This window comes from Orycteropus afer, unplaced genomic scaffold, assembly GCF_000298275.1.
Source record: "Orycteropus afer afer isolate SDZICR_OR568_19922 unplaced genomic scaffold, OryAfe1.0 scaffold00270, whole genome shotgun sequence".
Taxonomy (NCBI): domain Eukaryota; kingdom Metazoa; phylum Chordata; class Mammalia; order Tubulidentata; family Orycteropodidae; genus Orycteropus; species Orycteropus afer.
In genome coordinates this window covers 4,803,410-4,811,230 of record NW_006921857.1, presented here as the reverse complement: position 1 = coordinate 4,811,230, position 7,821 = coordinate 4,803,410, and positions in this window count along the sequence as shown.

The following is a 7,821-nucleotide window of genomic DNA, read 5'->3' as shown; positions in this document are numbered from 1 at the left end:
TCACCTATTTTGGTCATGGTGTCAGAAGGGGCCATTCCCTGGAGAAGGATGTCATGCTTGGTAGGGTGGAGGGTCGACGAAAGAGGGGGAGGACTTCAATGAGATGGATTGACACAGTGGCTGCGATGATGGGCTCAAGTATAGCAGGGATCATGGAGCTGGCGCGGGATCGGGCGGTGTTTTGTTCTGCTGTGCATGGGGTTGCTATGAGTCGGAAATGACTTGATGGCACCTAACAACAACAACAAGTCATTACACCACCCTTATCTGGCTTCTACCTTCTTTCCACTCTGTCTTTGTCTGGAAGCTTAAACCTGTTTATCATGGGTGACCCCACTGGTAATTGAAATACTGGGGGCATAGCTTCCATTCTCACAGTAACAGTCAAGCCACCAAAGTATGAGAAACTGACAGATGAATGGTGGCATAATGGCTTCACTCACTCACTGCCATCAAGTCAAATCCAACTCATAGAAACCACCATCCCCCTTGGGTTTCCGATGTATATCTCTATGGAAGTAGATTGCCCAGTCTTCCTTATGAGAAGTGTCTGGTGGGTTTGAACCACCATCCTTCTGATTAGCAGTCAAGGCACTTGAGTGTTGCTGTGAGGATGGAAGCTATGCCACCAGTATTTCAATTACCAGCAGGGTCACCCATGGTGAACTGGTTTCAGCAGAGTTTCCAGACAAAGACAGAGTGGAAAGAAAGAAGGAGTACTGAAAAAAAAAAAAAAAACATGTCACTGAAAACCTTAAGAATAGCAGTGAAACAATGTCTCATATATTACTAGAAAACTTAATGAAGAGCTGTGAAACATCATCTGATATAGGGCCCAAAAATGAGCACCTCAGGTTGGAAGGCACTCAAGTACGAATGGGGAAGAAGTACCTTCCCAAAATAGAGTTGGCCTTAATGACATGAATGGAGTAAAGCTTTTGGGACCTCCATTTGCTGATAGGGCATGACTCAAAATGAGAAGAAACAGTTGTAAACATTCATTAATAATCAGAACACAGAATTTACAAAGTATGAAGTATGAATTTACAAAGCTAGTATGAAGTTGTCAAAAATGAAATGGAACACATAAAGATCAATATCCTAGTTATTAGTGAGCTGAAATGGACAACTACTGGCCATTTTGAACCAGACAATCATATGATCTACTATGCCACAAATGACACATTGAAGAGGAATGGCATTTCATTCCTCGTCTAAAAGAACATCTCAAGATCTATTCTGAAGTTAAATGTTGTCAGTTGTAGGATAATATCCACCAGCTACAAGGAAGATCAGTGAATACTACTATTATGCAAATTTACACACCAACTACAAAAACCAAAGATGAAGAAATTAAAGATTTTTACCAAGTTCTGCAGTCTGAAATTGACCAAACATGCAGTCAAGATGTATTGGAAATTATTAGTGAATGGAATGCGAAAGTTGGAAACAAAGAATCATCGATAGTTGGAAAATATGGCCTTGGTGACAGAAACGATGCCAGAGATCACATAATAGAATTTTGCAAAACCAATGTTCTGGTTACCTAGTGCTGCTCTGACAGGAATACACCACAAATAGGATAGCTTTAACAAACAGGAGTTTATTCTCTCACAGTTTGGAGCTTTAAGTTCAAGTTCAAATGCCAGGATCTAGGGACTCTGTAAAAGCCTCTCGACCTTGGGCTTCAGCTCTGCCTCTTGCTCCCAGCCCACTGAAGCTAGAGGCATTTCTTCACTCAGGCAGCTAGCTACTGGCTGCTGAGGCTGATAAACCCAAGGTCGACAAATAAAATGGCAAAGTCCCGATGTTGCCAAACCACACGGCAGGCCATTAATTCAAGTCCATTATAAGTCCCAAGGTCAGCAGAGCATGGCAAGCTGCTGAACAATGACATGGCTACATGCAGGGGTCCAAGCATGCCATAATCTAGAGACCGTTCCCAAAGGTGCTGCTTATATATGAGAAGCAGACCATATACCCAAAGGCAGCTATTCAACTGCTCACAGTAGATTCCACCATGGAGCTGATTACCAGTCTCATCATGGAGAATACTACATCCAGCTCCCCAGCCAATCAACCAGGCCCAGCCAAGTTGACACACAGACTTAACTGCACAATTCCACCCCTTGTCAACTTGGCACCGAACAGATCTTCCATGTGTGGCATCTGTACAGATCTCTCTCACTAGGTGGCTCCAGTCCTCTAGTTCCTCTAAATGGGGACCTCACCGCATTGGTCTGGTGGGCCACATTCCCCTCCCTCTTGGGCATGTCAGCCCTGCCCCCTCATTCTTGGGCAGCAGCTTTGGCTCCATCCCACTGGTTCACATGAATGAGCAGCCCCACACTCCAGAACCAAGTTGGTGAAGGTCTGACTCTTTGAAACCTAGGGGACTGTGTTGGTTCCACCCCCAAGGACATGGTCCTACCCTTTCAGGCTGAGGCAGCTCTGCTTCCATTACCTTGGTCTCTCTGCTTATGCCAATTAATGCTGAAGGCAACCCACTCCACTGGAAAACTTCCTGCCCAAAAGCACCTGGTTTTCTTGCTCCATGGGCTGGCCCACCTGCTACACCATCTCATGCCGGTCTCTTTTACCATTTAATGCCTGAAAGCAACCCACTCCGCCAGGAAGCTGCCTACCCAATTGCACCCAACTTTCTCCTCCATGGGTTGGTAAGCCTGTTGCTGTTTAATGCCAGTCTCTGTGGGGCTATGCTACTGCCATCTCTCATGCTAGTCTCTTGGCTCTGCTCCTGCTGTCTCTCATGCCAGTCTCTTGGCTCTGGATCAACAGACAAAGAAGAGCATTACTGTACTATCTGGTGTGATAGATCCTGATTACCAAGGGGAAATTCGGTTGACATTACATAATGGAAGTAAAGAAGAATATGTCCGGAATACAAGAAATTCTTTAGAATGTTTCTCAGTGCTACTATGCCCTGTGATTAAAGTCAATGGAAAATTACATCAACCTGATTCTGATATGACTGCCAATGGCCCAGACCCTTCAGAAATAAAGGTTTGGGTCACCTCACCAGGTAAAGAACCACTACCAGCTGAGGTGCTTGCTGAGGGCAAGGGAAATATGGAATGGGTGGTAGAAGAAGGTAGTTCTGAATATCAGCTACAACCACATGACCAGTTGCAGAAACAAGGACTGTGATTGTTATATTTCTTCATTGTATATGTACATCAAATATTTTTGTTTCCTTCTATTATGAACTGTAAAATGTAAATAAGGTCAGTGGGTTTTTATTGTATGTGTGTTAGCATATCATGTTAGGCACAAATATGACTTTGTAATTGTCCTTATTTAGAGATTATATATGGTTAAGAAGATGTGTACAACTGCCAAGTTGACAAGGGGTGGACTTGTGCAGTTAAGTGATAGTTGGAACTGTGTGTAAACTTGGCTGGACCACATTCTGTGTGGTTTAAGCAATTGTGCTGTGGTTTGTTCCCATGATGGGATCAGATGTATATGTTTTGAGCAGCCAATCCATTGAAAGGGAGTTTCCGGATGTGGCATGCTTCCAGTATATTTGTGGACTTCCTGGGAATAGAGACATTCTTCAGTGGATCAGGATTCTGTTGTGCTTCCTACAATTGTCTGTGAGCGAACAATCCACCATTCGGCCTGGAGATCTTGGATTCATCATTTGTTGGAGTCAACAGCCAGTATACTGCCTGCCAACTATGAGCTTGTCAGCCCCTGCTGCTGTGTGAGTCAGGAAAAGCCTCCAGCTTGATGTTTGATCCAAGAACTTGGGAATTGCCAGCTTCTATAAGTGTGTGAGCCATTTTCCTAAGATAAATTTCTCTTTCTCTCTCTATATATACACTTCACTGGTTTTGCTTCTCTAGAGAACGCAGTCTAACACAACCAACAACTTATTCATTGCAAATACCTTTTTTCAACAACATAAAAGGCAGCTATACACATATATATCAGCCTCACCAGGTAGAATATATAGGAATCAGATTGACTACATCTGTGGAAAGAGGTTCTGGAGAAGCTCAATATCTTCAGCCAAAACAAGGCCAGGAGCTAACTGTGGAATAGACATCAGTTGCTCCTATGCAAGTTCATGTTGAAGTTAAAGAAAATTAAAACAACTCCATGAGGGCCAAAATATGACCTTGATTATCCACCTGAATTTAGAGAACATCTGAAGAATAGAGTTGATGCATTATACACTAGTGACCAAAGAGCAGACAAGTTGTGGAATAACATCAACAGCATCATACATGAAAAAAGCAAAAGGTCATTAAAAAGACAGGAAAGGAAGAAAAAAACAAAACTCTGAAGATTGAGCTTGAATGTAGAATACCTAAAGTGAATAGAAGAAATGCTGGGGGAAAAAAAAAAAAACTGAACAGCAGATTTCAAAGGGCAGTTTGAGAAGACAAGTAAAGTATTACAATGAAATGTACAAAGACCTGAAATTAGAACACCAAAAGGGAATAATATACTCAGCATTTATCAAGTTGAAAGTATTGAAGAAAAAATTCAAGCCTTGAGTTGCCATATTGAAGAATTCTACAGACAAAGTATTGGCCCTGGGATAAAACTCACTCCCAAGGGCTGGCTCTCAGCCCAACAGTAAATAAGACTTACATGCAGAACACTCAACCCAGGGCGATATACCCACTTCCTCTACGAAGACACATCCCTTGGAGCAGTCAGCCATGGAGCACCAGAGAGGCAACATTCACATGGAGGAAAAGCTAGACAGACAGGAGTACATAACTAAGAAGGGCTGGGGGTGGGGGAGTGCAGGAGGTTATTGGGAAGGGAAAGGAGGAAAGTGGGTTAGATTTGGGAATGGTAACTGGGAAGTGAAACCAAATGTACACAAACTGTTGAATGTAAAACAAATTCTACTCTGTAAATTTGTACCTAAAGCATAATTTAAAAAATAATAATAGAGAGTCAAGTAAATTATACCAAGGAAAGGGAGAATGAGATATTGAATTGCTACGCTAAGAATGAATAACTTAGTTCCTGTTTTATAATTTCATAGGCAGAAATGTTCAAGTGGGTATATGTACACTAGAAATTACAGAAGGGATGGGGTGATCAATGGCAGAAACAACTTACATAATAGCTTCTTTTCCAGCTCCAGAATAGAAATGCACAATGTATTATGCATTTGTTCTCCATGTTGTTGTTGTTATGTGCCATCTAGTTGGACCTGACTCATAGTGACACCTCCTTGGGTTTCTGAGGTAATATCAGTACAGAACTAGATTACCCAATCTTCCTTCTGAGGAGTGGCTGGTGGGTTTGAACTGCCAGCCTTCTGGTTAGCAGTCAAGTGCCTTGGGCACTACGCCACCAGAGCTCCTATTTGTTCTCTAGTCACATGCAATCTCTTTGGTCACTTTGTCAGTATTGTTATCTTCATTAATCTTTCTCTTGGTTATGTTTTACTTCTTTCTTTCTGTCCCTGACTCCCCTGCCCCATTCTTCTTTTTTTTTTTTTTTTCTCCTTCTGCTACAAGTATTGTTGCACAATGAGAATAAGACATGAAATAGTTAAATACAGTAAATTCACATACAAACAAAAAAAGAAGGAGAAGAAGATGGAAGTAATACAGAGTCACTATATCAAAAAGAAGTTGTCAATATCCAACTGTTTCAAGAGGTAACATGTGATCAAGAACGAATGTTATTGAAATGAGAAGTCCAAGTGCACTAAAGGAATTGGGGAAAAACAATGCTCCAGGAATTGATGGAATACTCATTGAGATGTTTCAACAAATGGATGCCTCACTGGAAGCATTTACTCATTTATGCCATGAAATTTGGAAGACAGTTACCTAACCAATTGACTAGAAGAGATCAACATTTGTGCCCATTCCCAAAATAAGGTGATCCAACAGAATATGGAAATTAACAAACAATATCATTAACATTACACGCAAGTAAAATCTTGCTGAAGATCATTTTTAAATGGTTGCAGCAGTATATTGACAGGGAACTTTCAGAAATGCAAGCTGGATTCAGAACAGGATGTCGAATAAAGAATATTATTGCTGATGTCAGATGTATCTTAGCTGAAAGCAAAGAATACCAGAAAGATGTCTACCTATGTTTTATTGGCTATGCAAAGGCATTCGACTGTGTGAATTGTAACAAATTATGGATAACATTGTGAAGAATGAGAATTCCAGAGCACTTAATTATTCTCTTGAGGAAGCTGTACATAGCCCAAGAAGCAATCACCCAAACAGAACAAAGTGATACTATATGGCTTAAAATCAGGAAGAATGTAGGTCAGGATTGTATCCTTTAATTGATACTTTTTCAATCTGTATGCTGAGCAGATAGTCTGAGAAGCTACACTATATGAAGAAAAATGTGGCATCAAAATTGGTGGAAAAATCATTAACAACCTCCAATGACACAACCTTGCATGCTGAAACTGAAGATGACTTGAAGCACTTACTGATGAAGAACAAAGACTACAGGCTTCAGTATGGATTACACCTCAACCTAAAGAAAACCAAAATCCTCACTATTGGACCAATAAGCAACATCGCAGTAAATGGAGAAAGGATTGAAGTTGTCAGTGATTTCATTTTACCTGAATCCACACTCAACACTCATGGAAGTAGCAGTCAGGAAATGAGACATCATATTGCATTGGGCAAATCTGCTGCAAAAGACCTCTTTTAAGTGTTAAGAAGCAAAGATGTCATTTGAAGACTAAGGTGTGCCTGACTCAAACTATTGTATTTTCAATTTCCTTATATGCTTGTGCAGGAGCTCTGGTAGCATAGTGTCTAAGGCACTGGACTGCTAACCAGGAGGCTGGCGGTTCAACCCCACCAGCCACTCCTCAGAAGGAAGGTTGGGCAATCTATTCTTTAGTGATACTGCCTTGGAAACCCAAGGAGCAGGTCGCTATGAGTCAGGTCTGACTCGATGGCACATAACAACAACAACCATAGGCATGTGAAAGCCGGACAATGAATAAAGAAAATCAAAGAAGAATTGATGCCTTTGAATTGAAGTGTTGACAAAGAATACTGAAAATACCATGGACTGCCATGAATGAACAATGTCCTGGAAGTACAGTCGGAATATTTCTTAGAAGCGAGAATGGCCAGACTTTGCTCACCTACTCTGGTCAGGTTGTCAGAATGGACCATTTCCTAGTAAAGAAGAGGTTTAGCAGAGAAGGGAAAGACCCTCAATGAGATGGATTGACACAGTGACTACAATGATGGGCTTAAGTATGGCAAGGATTGTGAGGAAGGTGCAAGATTAATCAGTGTTTTGTTCTATAGTACACAGGGTTATTAGGAGTCAGAGCCAACTCGACAGCATTTAACAACAACAGCATAGTCTTTATGATTTTCTTTTTTCTTATTTTGGTTAGAAGGTTTATTAATTTTCTTTGTGGTAACACTGTAATTTATTATTATCTTCCTAAATTTAAAAGTTGGTTCTATCTTGATAATGTCCTGATTTCCTCTCAATTTGGAAGTTCTGTGTATATGCTATTTATTCAGTTTCTAGTTGTTGATATTTTCTGATTGATGCCTCCAGCTCTCTATTTTCAGTTTTGTAAGTTTATTTGATATTTGATAATTATTTTTCTGCATTGGTTTCCTGGTGATATTAGCATGTGTTTTAATCTCATTGTTCTGGTCACCTAGTGCCGCTCTGACAAGAATATACCACAAATGGGATGGCCTTAACAAACAGGAGTTTATTCTCTTACTGTTTGGAGGCTTAAGTCCAAGTTCAAAATGCCAGGCTCTAGGGGCTGGGTGAAACCCCTCAACCTTGGGGTCCAGCTCTGCC